This window comes from Podarcis pityusensis (assembly GCF_964106645.2).
Source record: "Podarcis pityusensis genome assembly, chromosome: 4".
NCBI classification, from domain to species: Eukaryota; Metazoa; Chordata; class Lepidosauria; order Squamata; family Lacertidae; genus Podarcis; species Podarcis pityusensis.
Window position 1 is genome coordinate 91,363,929 of NC_138027.1, and position 15,901 is coordinate 91,379,829.

The window sequence follows — 15,901 nt, forward strand, 5'->3', positions numbered from 1 at the left end:
GACGCAAGATAGATGAAAACAAGGTGGTAGTGGCAAAACTGGTCAGGGAACTGAAATGCACCAAACCTCAATTATCTAAATGCCTGGAAGCATCAAATAAGACCTAATATGGATCACAAGGCAAGACTCTCTGGTGAGGATATTCCACAACTGGGGTACCATTTCTGAAAAGTCCTTCTCCTTAATAACCACCTGACTGATCTCATTAGGCAGGAGAACCTGGAGAAAGGCCCCTGCTTAAGTTCTGGCCAGGTATATCTTCTTACATGGGTATGTTTATCATGTTGTTTTATTGTTCATCAATTTGGCGCTTGCCTTAATGAAACTCTTTTAGTTCTTCTGGAAATTATTAGTGGTTTTGCTTATGCAGGAACTTCCATATTTGCCTTGTGTTGGGCAGGTTTCAGTAGCAGCTATAACTTTAGCAGCCAGTGATGCCAGGCGTGTTTTTGAGCAAGGATAACCTGGATTTAACACCCATCAAATTAAATTTAGAATGGCAAAATGAGAGATTTGAAGGTTATTTCCCTCCCATTTTGTGGTAATCCCATTAAAACCATAAGCTTAACTGGGTCAGAGAAGGAAATAAACCCTTCTGGAGCACAAACAACTCATGTGCTAAAGGAATCTGTTCCTGTTGTGGCTCTGGCTCTATTCTGTCACAAGGCAGACTGCTGTCAGTCTTGTACAGGAGTGCACAGACTTTAGAGTGGCCAGACCTACTTTGCTTTTTATTGGAAGCCCACAATCAACTAACCAGAGCCTGGCGCAAAAGAATTAAAGCTTGGGGAAAAGAACAGGGTGCCTCCAAGCACATGGTACGAATCTGTTTTAAGTACCAGAAGTGAATTGAGGTCACAGTCCTTTTGCTCAAAACTAGCTTTCTTCATTTCAACAGTCTAATTTAGGAAAGAAAAGTCATATTCCTGCCCACCACTGGTGTGCACCCTCTGACAGATTATCCCTGAGAGAAAGTGGTTTTCAAATGCCAAAACATTGGCCACCCTTGGTTTGGGTAATGGAGTGCTCTCATAAGGTTCCTGGGACGTTGAAATAAAAAGATGTGGCCAAAATGAAACTGGATAAATTTAAAATGCCAGTTTTCCAAACAAGGAGAACATGCATACCTTTCTATGCAACTGAAATATACTCGGAGTCGAGTGTGGATTTCATGCTCTTTATTCAGCTCATAGTAGTGAGGAATGAAAGTTTTCCCAAAAATATCTGCTCTATATACATTATTTACACAATGGGCCGCACGTGATTGGCTAATTCTGGGATTCTCCTGTAGGCCAATCAGGTTACGGATTCACTTCCACCTGGAGCTGGATTTGGTGGCTCCTGCGGACCAATCATATTGCTGCATTGTTCTAGGACCAATCAGACTGCTGCATTTTGGATCCTATTCAACTTAGTACATAGCAGCAACCTACTAGGAATACAAGGACTTCTGCATCCATTGATCCTTTGCCCAGTTACTCATGCATGAGTCCACTGAAATCCATGGGATGTATTGACACATAATGCATGACAGATTCATGCCCTTATAGCACTAAGAGGATGAAAGAAGCAGTTCATAAGAAAGACTGCTTATGGCCAGCTGCCTAGAAGGAATAGGTGTCTGGTGTTATGAAGTACTAGAAGTGAAGAGCTGTTAGCATCATTTGTATTAACCTATAGCTAGTGTCTACACAATATGGCAGGGGAGGCAAAAGAGATGAAAATAGAACAGAGAGATTGAAATTATAACCAATATTTTGATGGATGAGCTAGTGACCTTTGCGAGATGAAAGCAAAAGAACACATCTTCTGAGCAACTCTATTTGTACAATTATTTCATGTCATATTTTGAAAGATCAGGATGTTAGGCCAAGGCAAGAATCTTTCAGCTGAATAATTATTAGAATAGTTTGCCATAGCACACAAATGCATGAACACACACATAACTGTAACTAGTAAGACATAATATTCATGTACACAGCGGCGTAGCGTGGGTTGTCAGCACCCGGGGCAAGGCAAGTAATTTGCGCCCCCTAACCCCTAACCTCCCGCCGCTGCCAGCTTCTTCTTGCTGCTGCCTGGTCTGGTCTGGTGTGGTTCTCTCCCGCGCTCAGTGCTGCGCTGGGCGGCCGCTGCACTGTCCCTCCCCCAGATAGTCCCTCGCTCTCTCTCCGCACCGCACGCCTGGCACCCACCCCCTCCACAGTGGGCGGCGACCCAGCGGCTCGGATCAGATTCGCACAGCCAGCACTGCAGTGAGAGAGAGTGAGTGAGCCAGGTAGGGGCAGAGAGCTGCGAGTGCGAGTGCGCCCTGCCCAGATGTTGCGCCCGGTGCGGCCGCCCCCCCTGCACCCCCCATGCTACGCCACTGCATGTACACATCTAGGATACAGCTAAACAGAAATGGTTCTTGAAAAACTCAAAAGAACAATCTTTATGGATAGGATAAGCATGGATAGAGCCAGAAGCAGGAGACAAAAGAAATGGCAAACCAGATACTGAATGGGGCAAGCCGTAATTTACTTGAACCTCCCAAAACAGAAGCTTCACTGTGCTTGTACACCTGAATATATATTTTACCCCCAGATAGAGATACAGAAGGAGAATGTGTCACATGCTCCAAGACTTCTGCCTGTTGTGCAGCACAGGAGTGATGTTATAATAAACATGCCAACCTTAGATACCATATTGCAACTGCCTTGCAATGCAGTTATTGCACAAAAGGTGGCCCTGAGGTGGCTCAGCCAACTCAGCTGGAGCAGTATTGCTCACTTGGCATCTCAGTGCCGAGTCTGTTGTGGTGCGGGTGCTGCAGCAGGTGCATTCAATTGGCTTTGCTGCTGCACCCAGACTGCACCTAGCTCCTCATCACCTCTCTCACCTGCCTCTGACTCCTGGCAGCAATGCTCAGCATCGGGAAGCCGGATGAGCAACATCACCCTGTGCTTGCTACAGGGTGACGACTCCCACACACAGATCATGTGCTTGCCACTGGTTCAAATCCCCCTGTGCTCTGTCAGCATATCTGAAGTGATCTCTAACTTCCATTGAATCTTGTAGCCCTTTGGCCAGTAGTATATAAGTAATTTCGTTGTCCCCGAAGGGGGCAATGACAATAAAGATATTATTATTATTATTATTATTATTATTATTATTATTATTATATATCCCATATATGGGACGCGGGTGGCACTGTGGTCTAAACCACAGAGCCTAGGGCTTGCCGCTCAGAAGGGTCGGCGGTTTGAATCCCCGCAACGGGGTGAGCTCCCATTGTTCGGTCCCAGCTCCTGCCAACCTAGCAGTTCAAAGGCACGTCAAAGTGCAAGTAGATAAATAGGTACCGCTCCGGCAGGAAGGTAAACGGCGTTTCCGTGCACTGCTCTGGTTCGCCAGAAGTGGCTTAGTCATGCTGGCCACATGACCCGGAAGCTCTACACCGGCTCCCTCGGCCAGTAAAGCAAGATGAGTGCCACAACCCCAGAGTCGTCTGCGATTGGGCCTAACAGTCAGGGGTCCCTTTGCCTTTACCTTATATATTCTATATACCCTCTGGGTGGTGGCTTTTTGCAACTGCCCCCAGATCATTTTTATGGTTTCTAGAACTTAAAAAAGAAGAAATGATTGGGTGTGGGTGTGCGTGTGGGTGTGGGTGTGTGGGGGATAGTAATATGAAGTATGGCTTGATTTTTAGGTTCAGAGTGGGTGCTTCAATCACAAAATTCCAAAATTCTACCTAAAAATAAGCACATTCTTACCCTTCTTGTGTTTGTCTTTTGCTGGTACATGCCACTGATCTTTACTGTTCCATGCTTCTTTTTAAAATGGCTGTCCTGGCAGTTGGGAAGGAGATGAGGGTCAGTGGTCAGCATCCTAGAAGCCTCTTCCTAAGCCCTTTTCAAAGACATGAGGAAACTTGTGAAAGAGGAGTGGAAGAACAAATGCACCAGCGTTACTTTCCCACCATCATTCTATTAATCTTCCCCAAGGGCAGAGGTTCCCTTTGAGTATAGGAGGTTTCACCCTTCAGATGGTCACTCTCCCAACTTATTGGAGGGAGGGCAATGGGATTTGGAGGTGAAGCTGGTACATGACTTCCCCTCGCACGTTCTTCCTCTTCCTCTTCTTCTTTGGTGATCACTCGTAGCCGAGTAAGACTGGCATCCATGAACACAGTTTTAACAGTGAGTCCGTAAGTGACTGTGGAGCGGTGGCGTAGCGTGGGTTGTCAGCACCCGGGGCAAGGCAAGTAATTTGCGCCCCCTAACCCATGGATTTTAGTAGGGGCAGAGAGCTGCGAGTGCCCCCCCAGATGTTGCGCGCGGTGCGGCCGGCCCCCCCTGCACCCCCCACGCTACGCCACTGCTGTGGAGGCCAATTCTGGATCCACACATCCTTCCACAGTGGGGACATAGATTTCTGGGTGGGAGTTGATCACGGTGAGGGTTTTCCAAGTGTGCCTTCCTCTTAGAACGTTTCTCCCTTTCGTCCTGAGTTCAAGTTTCTTCAAAGCGCATGACACCTTTGGTAAAGGTTGTTCTCCAATTGGAGCGCTCGCAGGCCAGTGTTTCCCAGTTGTCGGTGTTTATACTACATTTTTTTAGATTACATTGAGAGAGTCTTTGAACCTTTTTTGTTGACCACCAGCATTATGCTTTCCATTTTTAAGTTCGGAGTAGAGTAGTTGCTTTGGAAGACGATAATCAGTCATCCACACAATATGACCAGTCCAACGAAGCTGATGTTGAAGAATCATTGCTTCAGCACTGGTGATCTTTGCTTCTTCCAGTACACTGGCATTAGTTCACCTGTCTTCCCACGTATGGTTATGGTGAACATAGGAGCCACCTCCTAGAGGCTGAGGTCCCTTCAGCTCCCCCTAAAATATTTGAGGGGACCGAGGGCCCCAAATTTTGGTGGACATTGTCTTCCAAAAGGTGTTTGAGTGCCGCATCTTGTGATTGATTATGTGGGGCAGAGCTTACCTGGTCCTCGTCCTCCCCCCAATATTTTATTCAAGGTGTCACCCCTGATGGTGAGAATCAGAAAAGTGACTGTGAAACCTAGGAAGGGAAGGGGCCCTTCTCAAATGCTGCATAACAAATCCTCATTTCTTTTCTGTAATAAAATATCATAGAAAATATATCTCAAGTTCCCTTCGTTGCTTTTATTCTCTTCATACTTGATCAAGCAATTGTGTGGGTTTCTTAAAAAAAATAAATCATTTGTATACTGCCATTGAGCAACATTTGAATGACTTTTGATTCCTAGTCAGACTTATCCTTGCATCTCATCTAAGTGCATCTTGCATCTTTTTTCATTCTGTTGTCATAGTTTCACACTTAAGCAGAAGCAAAGAAACTTGCTGCCCTGGGTTCAGCTACATTTCTATTCATTTTCTTGGTTTTATGATGCATATTATATTTTCTTAAAATTATCCTTCTATCCAGAGAGAAATACTGCTGGTTCAATGGAACTTTTAAGATTTCAAATATAAAATCTATAAAGGCTCCGCACCAGATTTGCAAGTTCATTGTCTCTTTTAGTTCTCTTCTGCTTCACCATCTCAGTATCACCTGCAATTCAAAGCCCACAACTATACATTAAACTGCATTAAGCTAACATAAAGAGAAATGCTTTTCACACAATACAGGGTGATATAGCTGCATGCCTCTCATTACCAGTAATGGAAGTTACATAACGTCTTTTGATACGGTGCTGAACATGTATCCCTGAGGGTCTAAATTCAAGTCAACTTGGAGAAACTCGCTGGGAAATTTGACATTAAAATGGTAAGTTTCTCATCAACATGTGTCATTTTGGTGAGACGCTGAGCGAAAAATCCTAAGAAACTTTGGCAAACTGCTTTTAGTCTCTCTTTATCTCTCATACAGAGAATCTGTTCCCTAATGATTTTTTTCTTCCTACAAAGTTATAGAATTGAAAATGCTTAGAAGCCTCCTCACAACCATGAAGCCTTATAATACAGGTTTCCTAATTTTAGGGAGGATTGTGTGTTCAGCAGAATACACTTATTTTTATTTTTAACCAACTGTAGACCACCTTTTGAAATGAAAAGAAATATACACCAAAATAAAAAATATAATATAATATTGAAAGAGCCAAAACAACCATTTCATTTCAGAACACTACTAACAACAGCACTATTTATTTTATTTTTTAAAAAATAGGGGGAGTGGATTTGGCCTAATTGCACACAGAATTGAATTGCACAATTGTGGGTCCACCATCAAGAAGGAAGTGCTCTATGTGCTTGTGAGCCTGTCTATCTTAGCATGTGGGCATTTAAGCAAGGCTTCTGAAGCAAATTGTAGCACACAAGTGGGCTGTAGGGCTGGGTGATACATCAATATATTGTCCAAAACTGGTTTGAAGTCCATATTGTTATATTGGTTTCATAATTTTAGACCTGGCAACATATCACAAATCATTACATGTCTTAGGGCTGGGCGATATATCGTTATACCGATATAACCGGTTGCAAGCCCATATCTTGATATCAGTTTCATAATTTTTGACCTGGCAATATATTGCAAATCATGATGTGTGTGCTATGCAAAAATCACAATGCAGGAAAAAATGTGAAGCCAGCCAGTGCCTCTACATAGATCCATCCTTATTACAGAATAAAAAAAATCCTTCCAGTAGCACCTTTAAGACCAACTAAGTTAGTTCTTGGTATGAGCTTTCGTGTGCAAGCACACTTCTTCAGATACACAGTGTATCTGAAGAAGTGTGCTTGCACACGAAAGCTCATACCAAGAACTAACTTAGTTGGTCTTAAAGGTGCTACTGGAAGGATTTTTTTTATTTTGACTATGGCAGACCAACTCGGCTACCTATCTGTAACTGGAACCTTATTACAGACATCGTGATATATCAGTATATCACGATGCTTAGCTGGTGATATATTGTGATGTTGAAAACCAGATCTCGCCCAGTCCTAGTGGGCTGATATGGGTGCAAGCACTCCTTTTGAATTACCCACTTTCAAACCATTCAGGGCTTTAAAGATAATCATCAACAGTTTTTGGTTGGGCGTGGAAAAGCACTGGTAACAAGTGCAGTCAGTTCAATAGACGAGTAATATGTTCTCACCACCTGGCCCGAAAATGCAGGTGGCTGCATTTGGCACCAGCTGAAGTTCCTGAACTATCATTAAAGGCATCAATACAGTCATCCAGGTTGGAGGTCACTAGTGCACAGATAGCTGAGCCAAGGTGAACCAGACAACACTGGCAAAGAGGACCCCCAGCCACAGCCAGCACCTGAGCACCCGAAAAGGGGGTTGAAGCTGATCACCAGGACTTGCTAAGCCACAGGGATTGGAAGCTGATTGATGGGACTTGCAAACCACGGGACTTGGATTTCAAAGCGAATGGACAAAACAGGCCACCGGGGGTTACTGTCATGGGAGGTGATTGACAGATGAGCAGCCCCTATCAATCTTGGCCTGCTGGGGGTGGAGGTGGGATCTAGTCTGCCAGCCACAGCCAGTTCAACAACCCTGCTGTAAGACTCTTTTATCTCACTCACAGATGACACCTAGCCTGTTTCCATCAGAACTGTTGGGATGCTTAATATCACTGCACTGTGATGTTTCATTGCAAGCTGTTTTGTCTGCAATCTATGATCCTGAAAAGTAGCCCAAAAGTCATTTAAATAGAAAATAAATAAACTCACATCATGGGTTGGTTTTTTTGTTGTTTCACTAGCAAGGGATATGTCATGCATGTGAAAAGGCTGGAAGGATAATAACTGCTAACATCATTTTTGGAGGATTTCCAGCCTAGCGATGTCCTTTCCTCTGAGGTTTATAATTAATTATAGTGGCTGGCGCTTGAAAGATTTAGTTGAGGCTATTTGTTAAGCCTTGGTGCCCTGATTACTCCCTCTCCCCCCTCCCAATTCTCTAAGCATGCAGCACAAGAGGCTGCGGTTGTAGCATGTTGCAGAAATTTGGCTTCTTAGCGCATCAATTGTTGCAAGAGACTATGGTCTACGGAGTGGGAGACTTTAGCTGCAGCTGGAATCAAAGGGAAGAATATAAAGCAGAATCTAAATTACTTCCTTTGATGCTTTCCTCAAGTTGTCATCCGCAATCTTCCTATTTCGAAAAAGAGCTGTTAGTGATTCGGGGTGGGAAGTTTGATAAAGAGGTAGGGGAGATATGCCTTTTGTAGCTTCAAGGAATACTAATGGATATAGATCAAAAGCGCCTCAATTTCTCTAAGTTTTCTAATTTAATAGTTCAAGCTGCCTTTTATGACAGATATGCATATGCTTAATACGCGCACATATTTCAAACTTAATTTTGGATTCATGTATTCATTAGTATGACATTTATTGTAATGCTGTTATCTGTTTGTTTGTCTTTGTTGTGATTAACATCACACTAGTTATTACTTAGTTCATTACTTGGCACTTTCATTCAGGGAAATGAGATGTTATATTTGCTTTCCGCACGTGCCTGCCGAGCAAAGGGAACTCCCGCCCCTCTGTGTAAACCCAAAGCCAAGGGGAAGGAGAAAATGAAAGTGCAGACTATCTGCGAAAAGCAAGTTGAGCTGCCAAGCTGGAGTAATACTTCTTAAAAGAGCACTCTGACCACAGATATCAAATTGCAAAGCAGAGCATGGAGAAAACATGGCATAAGTGAATGTTATGTGGGGGGTCAAGTTCGCTCAGGCTCATCTGAGGGTTGCTAGAATAAACAGAGGCTCTCAGATATTTACGGATAGTTCTGAAGGCCTTGAAGGGATCATTACAAAGCAATAAAGCAAGAGCTAGGGGAGCAGTGGGAAGAAGGGCAACGCTGCCTAAATAAGCTACACTACTGCATCCTTTTTAGCAATGAGAGTGAGATCATTTTATTTGCCTAGGAACCTTTGTGGAGCCAGCTGGAGAAGATGGGCAGGGGTGGATAATGCCTTCTGTCAAGGGCACCTATGGTTTGAATAACCATATCTATTATACCCTCATCAGTGCCATTTTTCTAGAAAAAGACGTGCCAGAATTCACCATGAACGCCTTCCTCATTATCTTAGAAAGACAATGGCACCCATCTGACAGGTGCCAGAACTGAGTTCTGGCAAGTTCTGGCTGAATAAAAGCCCTAATCCTTGTCATAACTATTTCACACACCTGCTAAAATACTTTTTATTTCAGTAAGATCCCCTAGACAAATAATTTAGTTATGTACACAGTGGTACCTCTACTTACATTCCCCTCTTGTTATGGATCCTTCGGGATACACACGCGGAAAACGCGGAAGTATATGTGTGCGCATGTGCAGAAGCGCTCTATCGTGCCGCGTGCGTGTGCAGAACAGGCACCTCCGGTTGTGGACACCTTTGGATCCGACCGGAGCTCTGGAACGGATCCCATCCACAACCGGAGGTACCACTGTACTTGTTTTTAAATTTGTGCTGGTTATACCTGTGTTATCAATATTTATTTTATACTATTTTATATACCCTGCTTAGGGTTCTTTCTTTCTTTCTTTCTTTCTTTCTTTCTTTCTTTCTTTCTTTCTTTCTTCTTTCTTCTTTCTTCTTTCTTTCTCCTTCCTTCCTTCCTTCAACTTACTTTAATATTCAGGTTTACTTTTGAGTAATTCCTTCTTGTTCTGGCAACCCATCCCCCATTGTTCAGGACAGCCCTGAGTCCTGTGGGTGGGCGGTTGTTTCAGAATTTCCTTACGTTAACATCTTAGGTCTAAACCATTGTCTTTTAACATCCTTGGGGATATTTAAATATTTCCAAGACAGGGAGGGGAGGAAAGGACTTACAATGTGAGAACATTCAAACACACAAAATAACTGTTTAATGTTTTGAATCTCTGGAACCTGCAATCCCTCTAAGCATTTTCCTGTAAGACACTCCAATGATAAATGCCGCAAAACTTTTGATACCATGGTCAAACTGCATCAACCCCAGGGCATTGTGAAGTTGTACAAGCCCAGACACCATCCCATGCTTGTGTTTGTTAACACCATTCAAATGCGCAGCTGACTCTTTCATCATGGACTTATCTTCCAAGAGCTGTGTGCACTTAGGCTAAGGCTCTTTTGCTATGTACTAAAAGACTCCAGTGCCATTTATACATGCCTGCCAATGCTGCAGAATCAAGGATGGATATCAGCAGAGAGCTGAGTCGGTAATGGAACCTGCCAGCCCTGTCAGAAGTGGTAAGAGCGGCTGCCAAGTCCATGCCCACGAGGAGAGAGAGACTGAGATGAAGAATGAATGAAGTGGATGGCAATCCAGAGAGATGGAGTTCATTTAATTGTCCTTCTTTTCTGTCCTCGTATTGTCTGTGTTTGTTTTTCTCTAAGAATGAATTGGTGTGTAACCGCGGCAAATGACATGAACGCAGGAAGGATCTCTCTAATTAAATTCGAAAAGGGTCACATACGTGGGCTTTCAATCTTCCTTATTGGTTAGAAGATTAAAGGTACAAAAGTATGCTCACTTGGAAGAATTCTCAATTGGATTAAGTGGGACTAGCATCAAGTAACTCAGGCTTTTGAGATAGAGGTAGAAAAGGGCTAAGGGCCTTTTCAGGTGTCTTGTGTAGGTTTCTGAATAGCCAAATGAGAGTGAGAACTCTCAGGATGATATCTAACAGAGTAGACCCAGTGAATTCAACAGAATTTCATGGGGTCTTTTCTGAGTATGAGTAGTATTGGATATTACCCTCATAATTATATACAGCAGATCAATCCAATAATTGTATTTTTAGCTTCTGGCTCTTAAAGGCACATTCAGAAAGGAGGGGGAAATGTGGAAACTACCATATTTTTCGCTCTATAAGACGCACCAGACCACAAGACGCACCTAGTTTTTGGAGGAGGAAAACAAGAAAAGAAAATATTCTGAATCTCAGAAGCCAGAACAGCAAGAGGGATCACTGCGCAGTGAAAGCAGCAATCCCTCTTGCTGTTCTGGCTTCTGGGATACCTGCACAGCCTGCATTCGCTCCATAAGATGCACACACATTTCCCCTTACTTTTTAGGAGGGAAAAAGTGAGTCTTATAGAGCAAAAAATACAGCATGTACTTAGAATCATAGAATCATAGAATCATAGAGTTGGAAGAGACCACAAGGGCCATCGAGTCCAACCCCCTGCCAAGCAGGAAACACCATCAGAGCACTCCTGACATATGGTTGTCAAGCCTCAGCTTAAAGACCTCCAAAGAAGGAGACTCCACCACACTCCTTGGCAGCAAATTCCACTGTCGAACAGCTCTTACTGTCAGGAAGTTCTTCCTAATGTTTAGGTGGAATCTTCTTTCTTGTAGTTTGGATCCATTGCTCCGTGTCCGCTTCTCTGGAGCAGCAGAAAACAACCTTTCTCCCTCCTCTATGTGACATCCTTTTATATATTTGAACATGGCTATCATATCACCCCTTAACCTCCTCTTCTCCAGGCTAAACATGCCCAGCTCTCTTAGCCGTTCCTCATAAGGCATCGTTTCCAGGCCTTTGACCATTTTGGTTGCCCTCCTCTGGACACGTTCCAGTTTGTCAGTGTCCTTCTTGAACTGTGGTGCCCAGAACTGGACACAGTACTCCAGGTGAGGTCTGACCAGAGCAGAATACAGTGGCACTATTACTTCCCTTGATCTAGATGCTATACTCCTATTGATGCAGCCCAGAATTGCATTGGCTTTTTTAGCTGCCGCGTCACACTGTTGGCTCATGTCAAGTTTGTGGTCAACCAAGACTCCTAGATCCTTTTCACATGTACTGCTCTCAAGCCAGGTGTCCCCCATCTTGTATTTGTGCCTCTCATTTTTTTTGCCCAAGTGCAATACTTTACATTTCTCCCTGTTAAAATTCATCTTGTTTGTTTTGGCCCAGTTCTCTAATCTGTCTAGGTCGTTTTGAAGTGTGATCCTGTCCTTTGGGGTGTTAGCCACCCCTCCCAATTTGGTGTCATCTGCAAATTTGATCAGGATGCCCTTGAGTCCATCATCCAAGTCGTTGATAAAGATGCTGAATAAGACCGGGCCCAAGACAGAACCCTGTGGCACTCCACTAGTCACTCTTCTCCAGGATGAAGAGGAACCATTGATGAGCACCCTTTGGGTTCGGTCAGTCAGCCAGTTACAAATCCACTGAGTGGTAGCATAGTCAAGACCGCATTTTACCAGCTTCTTTACAAGAATATCATGAGGCACCTTGTCAAATGCCTTGCTGAAATCAAGGTAGGCTACATCCACTGCGTTCCCTTCATCTACCAGGCTTGTAATTCTGTCAAAAAACGAGATCAGGTTAGTCTGACATGACTTATTTTTCAGAAATCCATGCTGACTATTGGTGATCACAGCATTCCTTTCTAGGTGCTCACAGACTGTTTGCTTAATGATCTGCTCCAGAATCTTCCCTGGTATTGATGTCAGACTGACTGGGCGGTAATTATTTGGGTCCTCTCTTTTCCCCTTTTTGAAAATAGGGACAACATTTGCCCTCCTCCAGTCTGCCGGGACTTCGCCTGTTCTCCAGGAATTCTCAAAGATGACTGCCAGTGGTTCTGAGATCACATCTGCCAGTTCTTTTAATACTCTTGGATGCAGTTCATCTGGCCCTGGAGACTTGAATACATCTAAACTAGCCAAGTATTCTTGATCACTGAAGAGCTCCTCTAGTTCCTGCACATTTCTCTTATGGGGCCTGATATCAACAGGGCCCCTGGGAGTCTGAACTTCCTTGTATCGGTAAAAGAAGCCCCAATTCACTACCATCCACATTCTCCCTAGGGGAAGAAGACCTAGCTTCTCATAGACAATCATGGAGAAATTCAAGAGTGTAGCGCATCTGGGATTTTCCACAGCACCTCCCCCCCCACCCCAAATGCAACCTATTTTTGTTGCAGGACCTCAACTGTTCCCTATATTTCTGATGTTCAGGCTGAGTGTTATTGCTGATGGTACTACCTATGAACAGGAGAAAGAGAGGTTTGAGGGAACCCTAAGCTTTTCAGCAGTTATAAATATATTTAGGAGGCATAGAAGTTAAAGGGCTCCTGAAAAATAGCTCATTGAGGACATAACACATTTTATAACATGTAATATTTAGAAGGGCAACATAATACATTAAGATATTCAAACCATCTTAATTTTTAAACAGCCTTTTTTAAAAAAAATAAATGAAATAAGATGACAATTTAAGAAAGCTGTTGGTACAAGATTCATGATATCCATCTAGAATTGCACAGCAGATTGGTATGAGTGTTTTGTGTATAATGACACCAGCTGCCTTTTAATAGCCCCCTTTCTGTTATAAAAGACAGCTATTGCTCATAACATCGACAACAAATTAAAAGATTTAAGGACAGTTTTACAGAATTCACTTATCACCAGTATCCCTCTCCCCTTTCCTTCTTCTTGAATATTTTTATTCACAGAAGCATTGAGAAACTGGAAAACCATGCCGCTGAGTATCTTGAGAATGAACAAAACATCAAGGTCCCTTCGAGAAAGTATCAATAATTGAGACAATTGTGGTGTTTCTGTTTTCTAACTTGCTTAAGATGTAGAAGTTTTCATGTTGTACTAAAAATAAAACAGAGAAGCCAAAAGGGTAGCCCAGGAAGAGAGAGAGTCGCTACTGGCAAAAACAAGGACAGAAGATCAAGCCAGTGGTATGAAATAAAGTAAGGAGGAATATGAACATTGTTTGTGCTCTGGGACAAAAGATAAATAAAATCCAACTGATAATAGCAAAGGATATAGTATAATAGCAAAGGATATAGTATAGGTTTCATACACTTTTATACAATAACATGATAAGAAATGGAATCTCCCGCCCTGCCCAGCCGAAGCCGGGCTCAGAGCGGCTAACAACACTAAAAGTAACACAGCATTCTAAAATCAATTCATTTTAAAATCAATTCAAAATCAAATTAATGGCATCCATTGGGCTAGAGTTCTGTGAGGATTACCAAAGGAGCGGGTCAGACTGTGCCTTGGCCAAAGGCCTGGTAGAACAGCTCTGTCTTGCAGGCCCTGTGGAAAGATGTCAGGTCCCGCAGGGCCCTAGTCTCTTGTGACAGAGCATTCCACCAGATCGGGGCCACAGCCAAAAAAGCCCTGGCTCTGGCTGAGGCCAGCCTTAACCTCCCTGTGGCCCAGGACCTCCAAGATGTTTTTGTTTGAAGACTGTAGGGTCCTCTGTGGGACATACCAGGAGAGGCGGTCCCGTAGATACAAGGGTCCTAGGCTGTATAGGGCTTTTAAAGGTTTAAACCAGCACCTTAAACCTGATCCTGTACTCCACCGGGAGCCAGTGCAGCTGGTCTAGCACTGGGTGAATGTGAAAAGCACATTTAGCACACATTTAAAGCACATGGCTTCCCCCAAACCATAATGAGAGCTGTAATTTATCTCTCACAGAGCTACAATTCCCAACACTATTAACAAACCAAATCCTAAAGGAAATCCATAAGTTCTAGATGTGTGTTAAATGTATAGTGTGGATGTGAGAAACTTCAATTTAGAGGAGTTTGTCTTCCAAATTTGCCCAATTTGAGCTTTGTCTCCATCACTAGCTGTTGTCAGGTAATATGAGGAACTCAATCCAAACTTATATCGGCATGAAAGGAATATGCTTCTGGGGTGGCTGATGTTCTTGGTAACATGTAGTGGGGGGGGGGAATCACCACATCTAAGAAACAGAATCATCTCAAAAGGAAATCTGCTCAAAGGCCTGAAAGCCGTGACATCTTATTTACTTTGAGTGATAGCTTTTATAGTTGCCTGCTTTAAATTTGTTTGATTATGTGAAATCTTGACAGGCTACAACCCAGTTGTCTTCAGGCTGAGGGCAAGCCTTATACCATTCTTTCACCTCCAGGGAACTGTCCATGGTTCTGCTAGAGTTGAACAGAAAGAAGCAATTAGACTCACATCAATTCACATTCACTGATCTTCTTGCATGAAAGCTGATCTGGGTCTGTGTTGCATGCTGCTTTTTACAAGCCTGGAATGACCTTCATAAGTCACCCTCCTATTTTCATACACCTTATACGAATAAAGATCAGGACCAGCACATAGGCAGATGCACAAGCTGCCTATTGCATTCCAGTTTATTGGAAGTTCATAGATTCGCTGGGAAACTCACTTGGGTGTTACTCATCATTCATACAAGAAGTTTGCATGTTGATAAAAGAACATGAACTGCGGCATTTGGTGCTATTGTATTCAATTAGTTCATATTATTACCTCACAATAGTGGCTGAATATTGAACCATTAGCATCCATGTCCCTGTTTAAATTATGCAGATAAAACAAAATTGGCATGATTTCACTCATTGTGTGTGATTTAGTATTCAATACCTTAGATGTTACGTATTATTATTTTTCCCTGGTTCTGCTAATCAAGAGGTGGCACACCGAGCTTCTGGAGGGCATCAAATACCTGCTCAGCCAATTATCCTGAGATTTTAACAAGTGCTGCCAACACACTTGTGTTTACAAAAGGCTGCAAACCTGCTTTATTAAAAATGGAACCCTATATTCTTCATAAACTGAAGCCTGTAGCCAAATGCCATTTTCTGCTCATAGAATACGCACAGCCCCACGGTGAACTTTATATAACAGTTGTAAACAGTGGGACCTTGGAATGTCAAGGGAAGGGTTGTTAAGAGTGTGGCCTTTCCAGCTCATAGGAAACAAAGAGGATGAATACTAGTACCAATGGCCTTATGGAGCAATGGGCAGAATGGGCACAAGCCAGCCAGGTCCAGAGGCCAGGCCTACTCAAAATGGTACAAGGAAATTTTGTATGGAGGGCTGACTGCACAGCAGAACTTCCCCTCTCCCTACATCCCATGCAGCTACCTAAATCAGTTATAGTGGTTCCCCCAACTCTCTT

The 15,901-nt window shown here is 43.2% G+C and overlaps 1 long non-coding RNA gene across 3 annotated transcripts in view; it reads right to left on the reverse strand.

The window, feature by feature from the left end:
• LOC308475865 overlaps window positions 1-15,901 on the reverse strand; it is a 57,284-nt gene that overhangs the window by 4,098 nt on the left and 37,285 nt on the right. For 2 of the 3 annotated variants that reach the window (XR_013985435.1, XR_013985437.1), the window contains exon 3: window positions 3,759-3,894. This is a non-coding gene — a long non-coding RNA (uncharacterized lncRNA). Of the gene's footprint in view, window positions 1-3,758; window positions 3,895-5,517; window positions 5,577-15,901 lie in introns of all 3 variants that reach the window. The other variant, XR_013985436.1, reaches the window with a different exon arrangement.